The 21,714-nt window shown below is 36.1% G+C and overlaps 1 protein-coding gene across 1 annotated transcript in view; it reads left to right on the plus strand.

Annotated features, from left to right (window-relative positions):
- Window positions 1–13,473: 13,473 nt before the first annotated feature.
- Window positions 13,474–21,714, plus strand: part of LOC122568244 (eye-specific diacylglycerol kinase) — a 74,760-nt gene continuing 66,519 nt past the window's right edge. The window contains exon 1 of the mRNA XM_043727775.1: window positions 13,474–13,616. The gene's annotated coding sequence lies outside the window, so the exon portion shown is untranslated. The remainder of the gene's footprint in view (window positions 13,617–21,714) is intronic.

The raw sequence follows: 21,714 nt of genomic DNA on the forward strand, positions 1-21,714 counted from the left end.
AATAATTATATATATTATATAATTATATTATATATGTACATATAATTGACGAATATAATTATAATTATAATTCGTAGAAATTTATGAAGCACTTGATCGAAGATTTCTTTCGTGCTTTATTTTCTTCGTTCTTGCGATGTGTCATTATAATATTATCACACGTCTCGCAGCCTTACATACAGTTTGATAAAGTTGTTAGAAAAATACGTAATTAAGAAGGTAACAACCCTGTCACGAATATTCGCGAGCACCGCATTAACGCACAATTAACCTAATAATAAATGTTAGGTTTAAAATTGCACGTCGTATAAAATTGGCAAGCCTCTGTGGAAAATTCGTTTTTAACTACTTGTGTAATTCGATTCCACCGAGTCCATAAATTCCGTTGTCGGAAATAAGCGTGTACACCCACTTAATCTTCGTTCGATACGCTTCGAAACGAACAGTTCTACTATACGTAATCCACGCAGCCCGACGCGAGTGATCACGCGAAGTGTTACCGAGCGGAATAAACAAATTAACGACAACGAGGTCTAGAATTTCCTCGATCAACGACAATCTTCGATGTAAAGTGTTTTTGATTTTGCCTGTTTTGTTTCGTTTTGTTTCTTGTTTTGCTTTCGTTTAGGTTTGTGCGAGAATTTCGAAATGGATATGATTTGTTCTGAAGCCATTGGACATCGAATTAACGCTAGCAGGATTAATTCTAGAAACTACAAGGTTTAATAAATATAACGTTAGATCGAGAAGTACGTGGGAAAGATTCATAAGTTTTCGACAGATTAAAATGAAATATGGAGACACAAGAATAAAACGGGGAAAAGTCGAGAAACTTAATTTGTCTGACACAGGTACAGATAGGTATAATTAGCTGTTTGTTCATTTTCTTCGTCATCGTTTATTCATGTAACGAGAGAGCGAGACTTACGTACATAATTATTGTTTGTTAATTATTTGTTTTAACGACGAATTGTCTTTGTCCAAGAATTAGGGAGTGACGCGTTACATTTTTCAGTAATTTACAAAAAGGAAGTTTTAACGAGTGATGTTGAATGAAAGTTTCATACTATCGAAAGATTTAGATTGAACGATGTTCGCAAGGAACTTCCCTTGCCTCAAAGAAAAATAAAAGGAGGAGATTTAGGTTAGATCTTGATGAAGGTGATGGTAGTTTCATTATAACACGCGTAATACCGAGGAGGAGAGTACGTATTACGAAATGAGAAGACACTTTCACATTATCTGTCGACGTAGATCGACAAGTGAAGCATTTTACTTTTTCCACGCATATAAAAACAAAAGGTTTGAATTAGCTTTATGTTATATTTTTTAAATCAAATTTAAATGAGATTTACTGGGTTTTTACAAGCCGGGTCATAGTTGATCTGCAATAAATTTCGGTTATTGAGAGAGATTAAAATTGGCAGTGATATCAGAACACCCTGATCGAAGTGTACGTATTTTTCAATATTATTTTATCGCAGACAGAATATCTCTGCGCCGAAGTTTTATCGTTGCAAATGTTCATTGTGTAATGGAATGACCGATATAAATGGGCTTTTCGACATTTTTGCTTCTATTAAAGCAAAATTTTTGCATATAACATTGATATTGAAAAGATTTCATCGTAGAGACTGAAATATCGCGGACTGCTGTCATCAAGAGTGAATAGAAATGGAATGAGCGATAGAAGCGAGTTGAGGTTTCACCTCGCATCAGCAGAAATTAGATATGCAAATTAAAATTATTTATATGCAAGATATTTTGATTTTAGGAAGGTGTTTGAAAATTCGTTGAATATTCACGTACAATTAACTTTTCATTTATGGGTCACGAGATATAACATAATAACACGATGTAATAAAAACCAGTGGTACACAAATGTAATACTTTTATTTCGGATACCTGTGAATTACTCATTTTGGTATCGTAGAATATCGACTAAAAATTAAAATTGTGATTAAAAATGTATATTTAACATGAACGACAGTAGCTCGAAAATTTGTTAATAAATGTACGCGATCGTTATTAAAACTTATTCCACTGGCATTAAAATATAATAATCCATCAAAATTTGTCAAATTAAAGAGATTAATTAAACGCGCGTATCTCATTAATTTTTAAAAATTCAATGTAGCAAACGAAGCTTCGTTTAACTGGCAGAAAAATTTTATTCCACGTTTCCACCTTAGTTTTACTAGTAATTTTATATACATGTGTTATTATCATATAGTAACGATACTTTCGATATTTTATACGTCTACACGTATTATGTGCATTTTTAAATTCCTTACAAATGCATAAACATCGACGATATAATAATAACATTGGTAAGTCGATAAGTTGCAAATTATATCTAATTCTAATGCGAAGTTTTCAACTTATTTTTACGAGCCACTTTACGTTCTGACATTTTCATTTTATTCATACGTCGGTTGACGCAGCTCTTCCATTTACAAGGCGATAGGGGAACATTTTCGGTGATGACTTTTCGCGTGCAGGGTTGACTTTGTTCTGCGAAGAAGGCGTTAGCTAAAGTCCGCTAGATGCAGAGAAACGATGACGAACCTAGTACAAAAGCGTTAGCTGGAAATCTCTAAATGGGTCACAGCTTTTTGATTGAGCTTTCAGCCCCTCAATAGCTAGCGTACGGTTTGCTCACCTTTCATGTCTTCTTTCACGCTTCTTCATTGTGATCTTTCCGAGTGAATACGATTCCTTAGCCGGTACCTTCACAATATCAACCAACCGGAACCTTTTTCTCTCTTTCATTAGTGCCCCCTCCTCCAAGTTGCTATCGCTACAACAGATGTACTGTTTATAAACAAAGTTTTAACTCTGATCATTTAGCTTTTGCGGTATATCACGCGGTGTTTCTTCGTCTCTAAATTTGTCTCTCTGCATCTTACGAAGATATTTTCGTCTAGGCTTTTATTTTTGATTAGATTTTTGGCACGTACACGAAATAATCGCTATGGATCGGTTTTTCATTACCTGGAATCTCTCACGCAATAATCTATCAAGTAATAATATTACTATTAACGCATTTGTTCAAAGGGCGATAGACACATCCGAGTTAACTAATTTTTCGAAATAGTTCGTCAGACTGAAATAGTCGATTAATGAAATAACACGAGAAAGAAGATTTATCTTGACCTTTTTAAACCGTAGAAATTTCTAAGCGGTACATATCGCAGTAATCGGCAGCTATTACGACGAGCATGGAAAAATGTTTCTCTGCTATCGTGGCTTGGTTCGTGGCATTAAGATTTAAAAATGTCACCGACGCGTGCACAGTACACAGCGCTCGATTTCGATAGCGCTAGATTAATTGCAGTGAAGATCGATCGATTCCAACCATTTCGTCGCGAATGGTAAATACGTTCATTAGAAGATTCTTTTCCCTGAAAGTGGAAACCGCAAAAAGAGTTTGAAACAGCAAAAGAAAGATAGATGGATAGAGAGAACTCCCTCATAGCTTCCAGTTGGACACGTCTGTCTTCGTGTTTGTCTTTCTCCAGTTCCTACGTTTAACTTTTCTGTGGAATTAAATTCCAATATAAGTTGCTGGCTCGCCGGTTCTTCTTCGAGAGAAACACCCCTGTCTTTTTCCATTTACATTTTTCTCTGCTTTTCTCATTTTTCATTGACTAGTGACGAAACGAAGTCTTCCTTGACCTCCATTCATAATGAAATTAATGCGACTGTCTTTTGCCGCGGATACGGTTCTTAACGAAGGGTCAAGGGTCGAAGTACCAGGATTTTCGTTACCGGCCTAATTCATCCGTGCGGTAATATTAATTAGTCTTCATTGAGGATCAATTAGTAAGTAATTGGGACGGATATGGGAACGCGATGCTCTTTAAATAACGCTTGAAAATCCATCGAGGGTTTCGGAATTCCTAGCCCATCGATTCCTCGATTTAACGTTGAACGATTTCGCTAGGAGGATACGGATAGTCTCCCTTCGGAATAATCGTAAAGCGCCTGCTTATTATTCAAAGTGAAATGTCGTAATATGTAGAGGATGAAACGAATCTTTATTTAAATCTCCCTTGTTTGGTCGTGTCGAGGAATGGACGAGGGTTAAACTTTGTTTTCTCTTTTTTTTTTCTCGACAGGGATTCGTAATGGAAATTTTAATAGAGATTTAAAACGGTTTCAGCTTGACGTTTCTTTCATTAAACATTTCCATTATTTCAACATTTATCAAATGCGCTAAAAGCCGCTGGTAAAGGTGGAGAACGAAACAAACACCGGTGCTTTTAATACCGTAATATTTTTACTGCAGGGTGAATTTATGTGACACGATACAAAAGATATAGAGTCAATAAAGATATTAAAGCGCAGTTGTCTCTCGAGTAGGTAATACTCTGATTATTTTCATTAAGTGTATAAATTAGCTGAGCTATCTGTTATAAACGAGATTTACCTACCATTTCGCATTTCGGGCATATGTTTCTCTTATTAATAAATAATCCTGAACACGGACAGTATGGTCGAATTAATAAGGAATATTTTTCATTGTATGTATGTACAACGGAATTCCATTTGTCAGAACGAATTTTGTTACGGTGCTTGTTTTACCGAGCATGTTGCTCAGTTTTATTATGCGAACTGGGACCACGCCGCGTAAACTAGTTACACAAACCCGTTTCGTTGTCTTGAAAATACGTGGGTGCTCGTTCTGCGCTGCTTCGTATACCATGTTTCCGACTATTTTCTTGAAACGTATTAAAGGTATGCAGATTCGAGACGTTGAACTTTCTCGATTATTACTAACCCTTGTCGCTCGGCATATTTTCCATTTCCTTATTTGTTTCTTTTCGTACGGCGCGAAGGCGAAACTTCAAGGAAACATATATTTTGAAACAATTCGGAGCTCGTGTAATTTCGTGCTATATAATTGCCAGTAATCTCTTTGTGTTACCTTAGAGAGGGCATCCTAGTTGTTCGCTGGATTTACGATGTCCCCTCAGAAAGGACAACCGACTGTAAAGGGTTAAATGATGCATTTGTGGTTCTTGCGGTTCTGAAACTCAGCTTCAGCTTTGCTCTGAAAAGGTGAACCGGTGAACCGTGCGATGTTCGTAAAACGTTGGAACAAAGCGCAACGCATTATTGAGAAGCAGATCGAAATTCAAAGAACCGCGAATGTGTCATCGACATGGAAATTGTTTAAATTCCATTGAATAATGGATATGTGAGAGTAAAAATGTGAAAGTAAGCTTACACAGTGATCAATAAATTTATGGAAGGATGGAGGATGTTCATGGAAATTTCTATCTTTGCGACGATAATTCAAAACCTATTACGTATATGATTTTACCATTCGATCAAAGAACTCGCGTGTCTCTTTGAAGATTTTACTAAAGATTTACTTGAACACCTTAAAGTCAGTTCAGCGATTGGATAATACAACGCAAAGATTCTTTTGCACAAAACTGATCGACTAACTGGTATTAGCGAATGAACAAGTTACGAGTTACAGCTTATAGAAATTTTCCTTTGAAATTTTATAATTTTATGTCGAACACGATGATCGAACGACGGTAATTTCTGAAATTTTATTCACACAGTATCAATGTTATTCGCTATGTATCTTGTGAAGTACAAAATTTCATTGATAACAATAATTCAATGGTCCAAGAAGAGCGAGAAAATCCATTATAAGAAGAGGAGAGTTATACAGAAGTCAAAGTTCCTTACCCAGCCGAATAAACTCGGATAGAATCAGTGAATTCCTGTTATACGAAATACTTTGTGATCCTTTACAACGTTCGAAGTTTATATTATTCGTTTGAACATAAGGTATCTTCAAATCGTTTAATTCTTCGTCGAATTCTGCTTCGTAGAAACATCGTTTTATCGAATAAAGTTTTTGAACGAGAAACCAAAATGCCTTTGTTCCGATGCGGCCTTCTATTCTTTTCTTTTCTTTTTTTTTTTTTTTGGCTTTTACCGAATAGCAAAGGAAAATAGTTGCAGGTTGTGCGATCGTTAATTCGAATGAATATTCACGAAGTGAAAACCAACGTGAGGGTAGCCGAGGTATTGTGGGATCGTTCGAATCCCACGTCGACCGTTATCGGTTAATGAAACTCCTTTTCCGTTGTTTTTTCGGTATGGAGATCATCAGCGGATTTTATTGTATGCATATGAATTCAAGCCTGTGTGACGCGTATTTGTAAATAAACGAGTGACGCGAGATAATAAAATCCGTTTCGTCAACTCTAACGACCTTGGCATGTATTCTCTTCTAGTTTGACAAATTTATAAAGCGATCTTTTATACTTGCTGTGCAAATGCAACGTAGACCGAAATCTAATTTAATTAACCTAACTTGAATTAAATTTAATCTTAATCAGGATCAAAGCTAAAAATTACACCAAATCTGACCGAGAAAACTAAGCCGAATCAAATTCCGATCTAATCTGATCTAATTTTTATTTTTAACCAATCTGACGTAAATCTTCGAGAAGTATGATAATGCGATAGTATTGGAATTGATCATGTGTACATATATGTATGAAATTATTCAGCAGATAGACAGTGATTTTGATAACATATCTCGAGATCGTTAGAATAATTGCCTTTTATGATATTAACATACGTATGTATATTGTGTATTTGCATTGTACACGAGTAACGCTTTACGAGCCGTTTCTATATCGTCAGTTTCATCATTTTTCTCGTTCTTTCACTATTTTGCTCTTTCTCGACCTCATCTTCGAACGGTGTAATTTGATTTTCGTCGTTTCATAGCGATCGATTCATGTTCACGAGCGCTTCCCTACGCATTCAACGATGTCGTTTAAACTACTGACCCTTCGTTTCTGAACCTTGGCTGGAAACGAAAGAAAAAGTTGTACGTTAAACACTTCTTTTCCTTTTTTTTTTTAAGGGGAATTTTTATCGAAACGTAAGAATACCGCGTGTTTATAATTCCATCGATGTCGTATATTTCTTCGCAGTTATTTCTGTAATTTCTATTGCTTTCGACGAAGTGTTTCCGATTTATTTATTTATTTCTTCGTGGTACTTCGAAAGGTAAACGACGTTCTAACGACAAATTACTTTATTTTCTCGTACGCAAATTAACATATCTTTTCGAGTCAGAAACGAGGGGAACTTTTCACCATGTTTTTCTGGCATTCAAGCAGCATTTTTAATTTCTTACGCCTGCCTTTGCATTTGTCCCTTACTTTTGTATGGTCCCTACGTATATTGTCCAGGACAGAAAAAGGTCTGTTCCATTTGACGCTTTTTTCTTTTGTTTAAAAGAAACTTGGAGGAATGGGGCACACAATCTCAGGTCGTAAATCATACAACAAAATTACGCGAAACAAATCCTTTATCGCGCGCACGTGTCCGTTTTTTTTTAGTTTAAATAGTTTAACAGATTTTAACATTTGCATTTATTTAAATAACTCGGTTCACGGTTTAATTCGTTTAATCTCTCCGAATGTTCTCTATTTTCCTACTTTGCTTCTCCATGTTGGCATGGACCTTGCACACTCGGGTTTTCCACAATTGCTACGTACCAGACGAATGTAATGTACCATTTCTCTACATTTTTCAGCATCACCGTCCAACTTTGCCCGTGATACGAGAAATAGAATTTCTAATGTTTGTTAAGAGTTGGTCTCGTCGTACGTATTTCCGTGAAGATATCAGGAGCACATTCATAAAATTGATGTTAAATTTTAGGAACAGCTCAATTGTTTGCTTCATAGTATGATTTTAAGCAGTTTGCAGTAATCTCATAATCGGCGTTAGATTTCGTTTAGCAGCCAGAGTAGCGTGCAGTTCACATTGTAAATAATCATTCGACTTGGCTGTCAACTGATCGTTTTCATGTCAGATATTAACGCGTTGAATGGGTAAGATCTGTTATTTTTGACTGTCGATCTTTTTAGACAGAACGACGAATTGTTAAATTATAGGATTGTCAAATAATAAAATCGACTTATTCACGAATCTCTGTTATTTATAATCTTATGATTTCTAACGCTAGTTTATCTTTTTATGCATTTCTCTACTAAATACAATTTTGTTGCTGATTTTTTACTAACGCGAATCATTTACAGGTATTGCACTTATTATTTTTTCATTTCTTGCCTAAGAAGGAAATTTTGGTCGAGAAACGATTCACCTAACAGGTTGAAAATTTATCATCTGCTTGGCCATTTCTACGTACTTGGAATTTTTGACGACACAATTTTTTTATCATCTTCAAAAATCATTTGATCACATTGATTCCTATGTATATAGTCAACGAAAATAAATTTCGAGTACTTTTATATACCGAATAAATCTCCATACTTCTAATTCGATCAAAATCATGTGTGTCATTAATTCCTTATAAATGCAGATAAACTGCGCCGACGAAAAGGTTTCGTATCAAAGTAACACGCGTCAGGAAAGATACTGTACCTGTCACAGTTGACATTTAGCATTAAATGGTTAACGTTTCGTTACTTTTAAGTCGGTCGGTTCGTAAGCCCGGTCGTTCATATCCACGCCCAAGTTCCTCGCTATTGCAAACTTTTAAAATATCTAGAAAAATCCGAAAGATTCTCATCAACACGTTTCTCCTGCATTACACGATCATTTATCACGTCAAACGTTTGAAATATCTTTTTAATAAAAATACAATTTGGAGGAAGAAATTCGGTGGTGAAATTTCCATTAAGTTGTCAACAAGCCGGTGTTGCCTGCAGAAATTAATTTATTATTGCGTCATTACACAGATACCGCACATTGTTCGTCATATTGTACATAGTAAATATTATATTAAATTCATAATCGCCTCTAATAAGGTCCAAAAGCTATTTAATTTTCTATTATAATTTCACATTATCCGTGGTTCTCTTTATTTTCTTGAGAATTCCCGTAATATCGTCACACGAGAATAGTCGATCAGTTGCATATTGATCGTTCGTCGAACGAATTCAATCGTTAAACGATCTCTCGTTTTAGGCTTCGTGGCTGGAACGGAGAAACGATCGATCGAAATAACAAACGGCCAACCGAAAAACGGACACCTTTGCGCTATAATCGGATCGGATTTGCAGCGAGCCACGTTTCGCGCGGTTTTCCATCGATATCGTTTCTCAGTCTCGATTAAATTTTCATCGTATTTTCCACGTTGCCGCATGGTTCGCATCCATATGCTCGAAATATATTGTCGATATGCTTGTTTTATTTTTCTCCGCGTTTTCACCTCGTGTTGCCGCGTGATCGCATCCGATCGTCTTTTCTTTTATTTCCCTTTTATTTTTTCGTCTCGTTTTCGAGACGCAAACCATTGGTACGTTGTTACGCTGCAATCGATTATCTGCTCGCTGCGGGACGAAACAAGTTAGAGGATAATTCGAGGATGGTCAGTGAGACTAATCAGCGAGACACGTTGGAAGCTCCTATTCGTTGCTTTGTAATTTCTATCGAGTCCTTGAACATAAGGAACAAAACGTGCTTCGATACGAATACTTATCGCATACTTTTCCTATGCTCGTCGTACGCCCATATTATCATTTAACGATATAACAGAGGTCGTATCAATTTTTAACGTATTACGATAAAAATGTTGTGATCTTCTGTTTACGATAAAAGGTAGCATATTCTGTTCGAGATACGTCGGTGAAAAGCTTTATTGTTAAGACTGTTCGAGGTTCCATAATGTAAGATTTTTATCTAAATATGTTTCACATACGGAAATCTTCAGCGATATTAGATAGGCATATAAATATGTCATTCGTTCGTGTATTACTTTTATTTCATCCTGTTTAGGGTATCAGGAGATTTCGTGCATTAGATTCTTTCGTGTTACAATTTGAAACATTCGTTAATTTTCGAGAGAACAAATGTTATCGAACGAGTATATCGAACAGAATCCAGAATATCGATAGGAATTATAATACGTTTTGTATACATTGTAGCATGTTATCCTTGTCGCTGGACTCGGGATGTTTAAACAGATTCATGTTTTCAGAAACCCAACTACAGAAATGAAACATTCAACAACGATTAAACAGATCTGTTTCACAATCTCTGAATATTATAATATTCAGCATCTAATTACGGATATCTCTGCGCATTACGAACATTCTGCACGTGCCTATATATTTAAATTTCCTACAAACACACAAGCATCTATAATTCAGTCAACATTTCACGAAATTCCTCACTAGTTTTCATTCGGTAGATCTAACACTGGCCTAGTTTCAAACGCTTAAACTCAAGCTATAATAATTACACAAACTTTCATATCCTCTTGAATCTTCTACAGGAACGAATTACTCTACTCGAAATTCTCCGACCCCTTCTAACGACTTCGATCTCTCAGTTGCAAAAACTTTGATTCGCACAGAGACACCCCACTCATTTTCAGATTACCCTTGCGCCATTAGTCCGGCAGCAAATTTCGAGTTCTCGTTGCCCGCTTCAACCCTTTCGGGTGTCCTCGATCATCCCTTCGTCCTCGATATTCGTCGGCCGATGTATTCGAAAACGTGGCGCAACGGACGCGGACAAATAGCGCGGTCGTCGACTATCCAAACGACGATTTAAACGATCAGATCGAGGGTATCCGTACGTTAATGGAAAAGAGGTCGTGTGCCCCGCGCCTCGAGGACAGCTAGTGCTTTCAGAGTGATTTTATATCACAGCATCTCGGTGTTTCTCGTGTGCATTGTAGGTTGCTCGGATTCTCGCCGGAACTGGGACAACGGGTGCATTTCGCTGAGGGCACGAACTTACGGTGCAGGGAAGATAAGAAATCGCCGACCGATGATGATTCGGAGGAAAGGTTGGCAAACCGGGGAGGACCGGCGATTTTATCGCGACGATTTTCCTCTGACGAGACTCGCGCGGATGTGAATGGGGGTGTGAATGGTGAATGCTACGAAATAGAGACCTGCGTGGATCTCCGCGTCTAGGATATTCGGAGAGAAGATGGAACTTCGGTGGAAAGTTTACAATTATCTGAAGTAGTTACGTGCTGTGGGACGAAACTTTATTAACGTTTAAAATGTAAATGTTTAGCACGCTATGAAGCGACTATTTACTGGTATCTACATAGGGAGTTGGAAAAGTTGGGAAAGAGGAACTTCTGGTGGGAATTTTTGTCGTTATACGTGAAATTTTTATATCGTATTTGGACACATACAATTACATAAATATTATACTACATAAATTTCTCTGTATGATAGGTACGTACATGTGGCTGTATAGGGTGTTTAGAGAGAAAAGGCGACATTTTAAGGGAAGCGTTAAAATTCCGTGAAACGGTTATACGCGCTTAGCTACAGAGGGTGTTCGGATAAGTGGACGAAGTATGAATTTAGTATGAATTTTTAGAATTGCATGAAACAGCTAGATATGTACACGGATATGTATATAGGATGTTCAGAAGAAAAATGAAATTTCAGCGTGTATGTATCTTTACGGTTGTGCGAAGTAGCTACGTATAGTTAGTTATATAGGATGTCCAATGAAAAAGAAGAAACTTTAGAGTGTAGATAATTTTATAAAGAAGGTAAAATTTGATATCAGTTTCACCGAAGAGAGATACTCTATCATCTAGTTAATTAACAACTTATGAAAGTACAATTTTACAATTTTACACGTGAAAGAGCTATTCGTTCCGTTCGCGATTAATCACGACTCTCGTCCAAAGCTGCAAACATAAAAATTCATTCACCTCGCGTTGAAAAAATTCAAATCCTTCCTTTACAAATACCCTGCCACGCACACACGCCCACATGCGCACACGCTTCCTTTCAGACCGTGACAATTCTATTTCGTCACGCAAATAGCAAATAGAGCCGATTAGATATTCGATTAGACGTAATTGCGAAAGAGACGAAGGGAATTGGTATACGCAGGGCGGAAACGTTTCGGTGTTTCACGCTGCCACAATTTCCCAGTCGCTCGCGACGCAACGGTTCAAACATTCAGATAAATATCGTGACTGTTGTTTTATTAACGAGGGGAAATGAAAAATCGCAGTCGCAAGCAGGGGGTGAAATTATCGATCGCCGTGCCATCGAAAGATTTTCGATCGTGATACGCGAAGCTAAGCGAATGCAGGCTAATTGCCAGGGACTAATGAAAATGTAACAGAGGTAAAAGCATTATGGACTAATTAGATACATATACAGGGTGTCCCGTATGATTTTATCACTTGAAATCTGTCTCAATTGTTTCTGATAATATGTATGTTGAAAAATGTTTCGGTAGCGGGTTAAATGGTTTCGAGGGGAACGTAATTTGTCACGATTAATTTTTCTCGTAGGGGAACGCATAAAGGACGTACGAAAGTCATCGATGTATTTTTAAACGGGATCACATATATTTTAATACGTTATTCTATTTAGCTGGACACATTCTCCACAAACAAAGTATTTGTTCAATTCAACGTATGAAAGACAAAGATAACGTAAACGTGAGAATATCGAATATCGTGTCCTCTACAAAATTGGACAAATTAAAGTTAAAATATCAGTTAAGCTAATAGCGTTTCGACATAAATAGATCAACACTTTTCTTTTATATGATTCCATTTAAACAAATACGATGATCTTCGTACGCCATGTACGTGCTCCTCTAAGGAAAAACTAACTCGAAAACATTGAACTCTAAACGTTTTCTAATATTGTCAAAAACAAGCGAGATATTGCAAGTGATAAAGTTAAGTGGGACACCCTGTATAGAGTGAATTCTTCGGCGCGTGTCTATTATTTAATACTTCCGAAGGCTATGTATTTAACGAATGGCACAATGGTTGTAGTATAGTTTTTGGCGCGTTTCGTTAAAACGATTTAGAGTGGATAACAAAGGAGCGGATAATATATCGAGACAAAGATCGTTATCTGAAACAGAGGCCGATGGAAAACGAATGCAATTTCAGGCTTGGATAGTAGCGGGTATTTTAGTAGTAGCGAATGTGTTAATGGAATGACGACATACGTTCAAATTATTATCGAGGTTTTATTATAAGAAATAATAATAATAACAAATATTATAATAATAATTCTAATTATAATTTGTTAAAAGTTATAATAATAATTTGTTATATAATATTATTATTAGAAGAAATATTTGTCTGTTGATATTTGCTCGTTCTGAACTGTTCACCGTGCGAGCTGAACGAATTGTTTGACTCGCACATAAACACACATCTTCATTGTTATCAAAATTAGATGAAACTCTTCTGGAAAATAATGCGATTTTAGGGGATGATTTCACAATTATTACTATCTAATATGAATATCTGTTTATTCAGATTTCTCCGTTATTGTTACTTATTCGTTCTAAGTTATTTATACGAAGTGAATCGTTTGACTTGTGTATATTTAGTTTTAGTAGACTGCGATCGCGCGGGCCAAGGCGTTGGCCAATGACAGTACTGCGGTCACAGATTTATAGTTAGACAAGATTTTCGCATAGAATCGAACGAACCGGTGAAACGAAACAGTTAACACCGAGAGCGGAAGGATACATGTACGAGCCACAGGTAAGCTTTCCAGTGGAGGCCACGTATGGCTGACGCCAAGAGCCATTGAGGATATCGTGGACGTACCGGTACTTGCCTAATACTGTCAGCCACCAAGGTGAGAGTGCATTGACAAATTGACGTGTACTTAGCTAATGCCGCGTGTTACTAAAGAGAAGCGTGGACGAACCGACGCGACGCGGCGCGACGTATGGCTATAATACTGGTTATTGAGCCATTGAGGTAAAGGGTGTGGGCCTCGTAACTCGCGATATATCTCGAACCGCAAAGGTATCAATGCCAGTTATCTGCTGATTAATTGTCTAATAACTTCGGGATGGGTTTTGAAAGGAACAATGCGAATTAATCTGAACGATGTTACGTAGTATATTTTCATAGAAGATTTTGCTGCATTCGTGATCGGTTATTTTACTAAAATTCTCAAGTACAAAATCACAAGGTTTTGTGATTAAGATGGGAGCAAGAATTCCACAATTTCTTTTTCTTTGGAATTACTGAGAATTTTTAATTGAAACTGGTCGCTGAAGCTCCTTCAGGTTTCTTCTACGCAATTGTTTCTTTTAATCAATTGCCTCGTATCGTCGGAGAGGACGTTTTAATTTCATATTAATTAATTTTTGGTATAATCTAAGTTGCGAACAATTACGAAGGTTAAGAAGTGCGCGATCTGACGTGCATTTCTTGCTAGAATTTATGCGCGAATGACGTACGATCGTTCTTCGGAAATGTACTAAATATACAAATGATCCGAGGATGCATTCGTAGGGAACTTAAATTTCATTTTGCACAGTGTCAACGTAATATTCTGAATTAATTTCAGCAGCGAGGAGTTTCAAAATTTATCTCCTTATTTCATTCGGCGCGAGTGAACCTTTTCCGACAGATGCGCTAAACTAATTAATATTTGTTTATCATGAGATTTCCTGCATGGAAACATCGTATTTAAAGATACTTCGTATTTTATTTTCAAATGTGCGGTAGCTTACTAGAATTGCCAGTGATCAAATTGATTACAATTTATAACTTTTCATAGTAATTTTATGGATTTACGATAGCCGATACATTTTTCGAGTTTTCATATTTTTCATTTTAATCTCCTTGGTACAAATTTATACGTTAATCGTGAAAGTTCTAGTGTTACTGTTAGACTCTTACGATAAATGACGGTCGAGAACAGAATAAGATACGAGAGAACGTAATGATTCAATGCCGAAACAATTTCTAATGCAAAGGTTCTAATAATAGTCAGATGATTCTGACGGTGGTAACAAGGCCATTCATTCTTTAAGGAAAGCTTTATAATGCAACTTTTTTCTCTTTCTAAATATGGCGAATGCATCGATGAGCCCAATGCGTTAGCTCGTGTTTTCTCACTTCTAGACTTCTATTGTGTTACATAAGTTTAACGTGCCTTTTAAAACTGCATAAAAAATGTAAGGAATATATGCTTGCGATATTACACGCGTTTACCAATGCTTTCTCTTAAAAGAATCTATATTTTGTTACGTACGTTCATGTCTATAAGTACTGGAACACTTACGAAAAAACGTTGAAAATGGTTAAGAAATTATTAAAATTTTTCGAGTATTTTAATATTATCTCGACTAGAAACTTAAACTGCAAAGAATAGATACGTTCGATATTGTAATAGAGATTTTACTGATTATATACGATGGAATGAAATGAGTTTTGAAACGACATTTCTGTATCTCTATGTAACGCGTTAAGTATCGTCGATTATAGTTTCAACATTGAATAAGATTTTTTTCGTTGAATTTCGTTAACTTTCTGACTCGATTTTTCTCTTTTTGAGTTCAAAAAACACAGTTAGCAACCGTCCGAGTTTGAAACTTCGTTTACAGAACTGTTGAGGATAATTGAAAACTATATTCGACTCAGAGTTCTCTCTTCTTTTTTTGTTCCACGTTTCCAGAGAATGGAAGATTAGAATTGCTCTTCAATTTGCTCTCATCCGGATTTACACGGATGCTACGGGAATCAAATAGAAACAAAGGATTCTTGTCTGACCGGAGTCGGTTCTGTGTCTGTCGATCCGATCAAATATTCGACAAAGAGGCGAAAATTACCGTAAATTTCCTCGATCGATATACTTAACGTTGTAATCTCGACGCAATAGCTACTGAACATTTTCAATCGAATCGTAATACTTTAATTTATCATTGATTCGATTCTGTTTGAATAGAAATTATTGCTTAGCAATTCTACGCGCAACTATGGATAATATACATACGTTAAATCTGATTCATACGTTATAGTAATAATGTATATTAACTTTGATTTATTATATCGAATTAACGCAACATCATATTCGAATGCTTCAAATTAAACATCTCTTTTAAATCTCATAAATATTACACGATATAATTTAACACGGTTTATTGTCTGTTTCATCTCTCATTTGTCGTAATGGTCGTGGCAACGAACGTTAGAATATTGAGAACAAAAAAGTAAATGCATGGAACGTGATCTTTAGTAGTAGTAGAAATCATTTTCATTGAATATTTTACGAAATGTATTATTACCACGAAATATGTTATAAAACACAATGAATAAATATTATCTACGACCGAAAATTCATCTTTTATATTATATGTATACATATGTATAAGGTTGAGGGGCACAGCGGTGTAAGTTTGTTCAGTGATATTTGTCATAAAAATTCATTATATTTTTCAAATTATGGAAACATATACCGGTAGAAAATAAAATTATAACTTAATACTTCGAAGAGTCGTAATACGCGACTAAATTCAAATTGTCACGGTCTTGGCATGCATATTATTTTCATCTTGTTACATAAAAATAATATTCTATTTTCGTGATCTTCGGTATTTCGAAAATTATTTATTATTCGTTATTACGTATCTGCATATCGTTATTATTCTCTGTTCACCAATATCCCAGACATTTTCCAATGGAAGGGATTTCGTTAAAGTTTTCTATACCTACGTGTTCGATACGTATCTCTTGACAAAATTGAAATTCAACCAATTGCTTCAGTATGTCAAATACAATTCAGAGATATCTCTTACGTTTGAGAATTCATCTTGTACATGCACATGGAAGTAATATTCTACTTTAATGATCTTCGGCGTTTTATAGATATTATTTATCACGTGTTATTGTACACTTACGTATCATTACTGTTACTGTTATCATCTACTGCTCACTGATATCCGAACAAATTTTTAATTGGGAAGTTTATTCGAAACTTTTGTCGCTTTGAATTAGACGCTTGTTATCATTTATCGAACTTAATTGCAACTGTGAGAATGATCAATAGCGTATGGTTAAGGGCAGCCGTTCCATTTCACAGGGTAACTTGAATTTATTGTCCCAATTATTCAGCACGATGGTAGGTTTGCGATGAAAATACCTAAACGATTGTCAGTTTCTCATTAAATTATATCAAGAGATTTGCCGGCGAATGGAGCAAGCATATTCGCATTTCAGCGTTCGAATGCGCTTTTACTGTACAGTTACCGTATACAATGACAAATCGGGATTAACTAATAGGATAGACATAATACAGGTCGTCGCATTTAAATAGTCGATCCCGTGAATTATAGCGAGCGAGGACATGCTCTTTCGTAAACGTTAATCGAGTGAGACGTAATTATGATAATTGTAGTACATTCTTTGTGTTAGCTGTATCTGTAGCGTCAGGCAATTTGCATTCCTGTTTATTACTACAGACGGAAATTGATTTAGAATTCGAGGTAACAACCAAACGCTGAGAAATTAGACTGTCAGTCATTTGACTGTCGTCAAATGGAAAATGCAACTATTTGCATCAAATTCATAGTATTAGAGTAATTTCTCTATTACTGTATTTTCTATGTTTAGAATTTTGATTTCATAATTTGGCGATAATAGAAAATAATTCCATTCATTGCCGGATATCGACAATTCTAACTACGTAGTTATCGGAGGGATATCAGAAATTAAAGAATTCATCTTCGAACAGATTAAATCGCCTCCGACTAACTAGAACCCGTGCGAAACTGAGAACGCCAATTTCAAACACAGAAATAGCTTGAAAATAAAATTCGCTACCGGCATAAAACTTGGCAAAATTACCGGCCTGACGATACCCCACAGCCTTTGAGCGATACGAGCCTAGGACGCAAACCTGTATAGTACGAATTATTAAAGTATCATACAATACCGATTATATAGGATCATTCATAAACATGGCAAACCGTTTCGAGTTAATAGAGTATCGACGTTCGTGATACACGCGCCGTGAAAGCTATCGCAATCAATTCCGAGACAAACTGTATAACCCGGAATCTTAAAATTTTCCTCTGACCACTACGAAACCGTAGCACTCCTCTCGTACCTGATCAATAAAAACCTCTAAGCTCGTAAAGTCCTGAATCAGTTACGGAAGTTAATTCTTAATTCTCGTAACTTGAGATTAACAATGAAGAAAGCTTCGCCATAGAGTCCACATCGTTCTAAGGATTGGTATGTAGGATGTGGTGTAACAGACAGTTCAAAGGACGATTCGAATTTCCACACAGAGAAAATTTTACTCGCAGCTTGCGTCCATGCGTTATGCACGTTTCACGATAGTGTTTCACGATAGTGCACAGCAATTAATTAAATTCCACGACTTAAACGACTCGGGAAGCTTACAAAGTTGCTTCGTAAATTTGAGTTTGCGCTTTGCCATTCAGGGTAATTGAATCGTTCTTGCGGTTACCGATTTTGTCCGAGACTCACTATGCGCTTTACCGAGTTTGCAAATATCACCACGTACCATATTCGTAATCGTTATCGCGCGTTTCATCGCAGTTTGTAATTATTTTACCGTGGAAATATTTTCTAATTTTTCTTTGTAACTCGATTTATCGCGCGCCGTATTTTATTTCAATGGAAAATTTGTATTTTGATATTGACATGCACGATGTGCAAGTCGATCGTCCGATACACGCGTTCCAAGGAACGTTTGGAAAAATATTTCGAACCAAGTTCCGGAACTTTTTTTCCTGGCTTGTTACGCGGCAATGTATTTGCGGGAGTGGCGGATCGCGAACGCGCCTAGTCCGCCTCTTCGTGCGTAATATACGATGGTGCGTGAGGATTAAACGGGGTGGCATGTAAAATAGGTAAAACTAGTATGTGGGAATAAAGAATCGTGCAGGTGTAACGTTCGGCGTATTACGTATGCGCATAACTTACGCCTAGCCAGCCTCGACATTTTTGCAAATTTAAATCCCTGACTTCTTGGGAAAGCTTGCGTGCCACGTGATTTGTGGATTGCTCAAAGTATGACGCGGCTATTGTTGACTCATTCCGTTGGCGATATTAAAAAGTAGGAGAAAAAGGAGAAGGAAAATATAATTGAGAGTTCCGAGGAACGTTTTCAAATTACCGATCACGACAGGCTGGCGACTAAGGTACACGTTGCACCCTTTTTTATTTGTGGAAATGTAACGTTCCAAGTTATCGAAGCACTGTCCGTATGTAATACAGTCTTTGAATGTTTAATAAATGTCGTGCCAGACGAAACACAGAATTATATGTATGGTACAGAAAGTAGGACCAGGCTTAAGAAATTAAGTGTTTATATTTTATAAGTATCATTGTTGCGACGACCATGGAAATGGCTATTTTTGTTATTTTCTGCAATAAAGAAGAAGGAACGCTATTATATAGATGAATTTACGAATAGGAAGATACTTGTATACTTTTCTTTTTGAAACTCAACAGTTTAGTCCAAAATGTTTTATTGCGACTGTGCTGGAGTGGATGGTCGATTGCTTTATATAATTTTCCAAGTGCAATAAATTAATCAAACTATGCGTTTTTCTTCTTATAAATACGTTTCTTAAAAATATGATTATATTTATTAGAAGTATTAATGATTGATCAAGCGCGCGTATACAGCGTGAGGCTCGAGTTGGTCGTCAGTATGTTAAAACGAAGAAAATATTCGAAATGAAAGGTTACGTTAAGCGAAGAATTTATTGCTGCGAATAAAACTATCTCCTCTGCAAAAGGTTGAAGTCATCTTGTATTTTTAAGATAGTTTTGTATATCTTACTTCGCATTCTTCATCCACGTGAGAAAAATTAGTTAAAAGATCTGAAATATCATTTGTTGTTGTCGAAATAAAAAGATAGTCTGTAACTTTGGAATTGTCGCTATTTTTATTCCGAAGATTTATCAAACTCTGACGACGGCTTTTGATCGATGACGTACGTTTAAAATCGAAAAATTCGAAATTCTTAAATGTTTTCTTTAACTTTTACAAATGTACATTAATTTTTTTAATGTGACTTGTGTGTTTTTCGTGCGTTCCCTCCGTATCGCGTGACATTCACGAGATTAAAACGACGGTGGCGAAACTAGGATTAAAATAGATTTGTATGGGAATTAAATTTGTGACTTTTTTCGGCAACGATGATACTTTTTGAAGAAAAAAAAAAAAGAGAAGAGAAAGAATGGAATCAGGTCGAACATTGCGAGGTATGATATATCGAGCGTTAAATTAGTTTTTGCTTCACAAATCGTCGAAAGCCATTTTTCGAAGAAGGAAGTTTGCTGAGTAACGCACAAATATACATGTTTTATTGACTATAACGGATATCTACGAGCAGAAAAACAAATTTAAACGAGAGATTTTTCTTTATACTTGACTTTATAATCTTGATTTACATTTTTTTCCGATTATCGTCGTTATTACTTCAGCGTTGCTACGATTGACCGATCAAACATTAAAATATCGGAGAACAGAGAGTATTAACGCATCGATGATTATGTTTCGTAGCTCGCAGAAAATTATCAAATTAATCGAGCAATATCACATTTTTTTCATTTATCGCCTGTTTTACAAGCATATTTCTTTTATGAAAGCTGATGTAACAATCGAAATGTTATTGAATATTCCAATGTACGGTAATTTTGTTATAATGTACGAAAAATATCAACGAAGATATTTATTACCGTCTGTAAATAAATAGATGCAAATTTATTAATATATAAATGCTAAATATAAATTTATTTCGATATAAATTTTGAATTTAGTTAAAGGAAATAATATATTTAAAAGAATAAGAATGGTAGAAGGTCATCGGAGATATCACGGACAGAATTCAAGAATCCTTTTCAACGTTGCGAGTACAAATAGAATCCCAAAAAATTTCGCTCCGTGCAATCGTAACGTACAATGGATCAGATATTAAAAGCAGATAGTAGGAAATTAGGAGGCTGATATCGAGTTCAGAATGTCGTAATCGTCCACGATTACGTAAGATGCATACCGAAGAAGGGTAGGAAGATTAGTTTTAATTAGAATCGACGATCGCGTTATTCGCTACGTTTAGAATCAAAAGATTCTGTGCCGTGTAAGATCGATTCTTACCGATAGCGACGTAAAGCTTCACGCGCGCTCTTTCATATTTTTTCCATGAAAATGTCATCCGTAAATCGAGCTACGAATTTGAAACTCCTTGTTTCGATCGATTGTCTATAAATAGCATTCGAAGAAACTAATTTCTCGCGGAGAGGAACACCCTGCCGTAGAGTAATAGCGTGAAATAGAAATTTTGTTTCCGCTTAAAATTTTTATCGACAGACAAATAACACGCTTTGCCCATTTTAAAGCGAGGTCGGCTCGTTTGTCCGAGTCAATAAAAAATCATTTCTCGGCGATAGTCGGTCGTATCGATTATTCCGCATAGACGTGTGGCTACAATGTTCCGCTTTGAATAATGCAAGCGAATAAAAGGTGAGACTAATACCCGGCATAAATGCTACAGCAAATAGTAATCGACATTGGTTATTATTTAACAGCGCTTCGTTTCGACCAACGATGAAAAGTGCCTCGTACTTATTTTTCTGGATCAGTGGTGAAATAAAAATTCCACTCGACAAAATTAATATTTTCCATGCTATAGGATAATTTGACAATGTTTTCACTCGAAGGGCACTCAATTTCCTGGCAGATAATCATAACAGTGTGACGAACGTGAAATTACAATGGCAGCTATGATATTTTTAAAATCGTCGATGTAAATCGTTTTGTTTTCCTCGCGAACGACAGAAAAAGAGGATGAATTCGTCACAACAATTTTCAAGCGTTTCAGAATGACTCAGCTTTGCCACTCTCAACTTGTTTATCGCGTATTATCGATGTTAAGTGGGGCATAACGTGGAAAAGTCCA

The sequence above is a fragment of the Bombus pyrosoma genome, linkage group LG6, assembly GCF_014825855.1.
Source record: "Bombus pyrosoma isolate SC7728 linkage group LG6, ASM1482585v1, whole genome shotgun sequence".
NCBI lineage: Eukaryota > Metazoa > Arthropoda > Insecta > Hymenoptera > Apidae > Bombus > Bombus pyrosoma.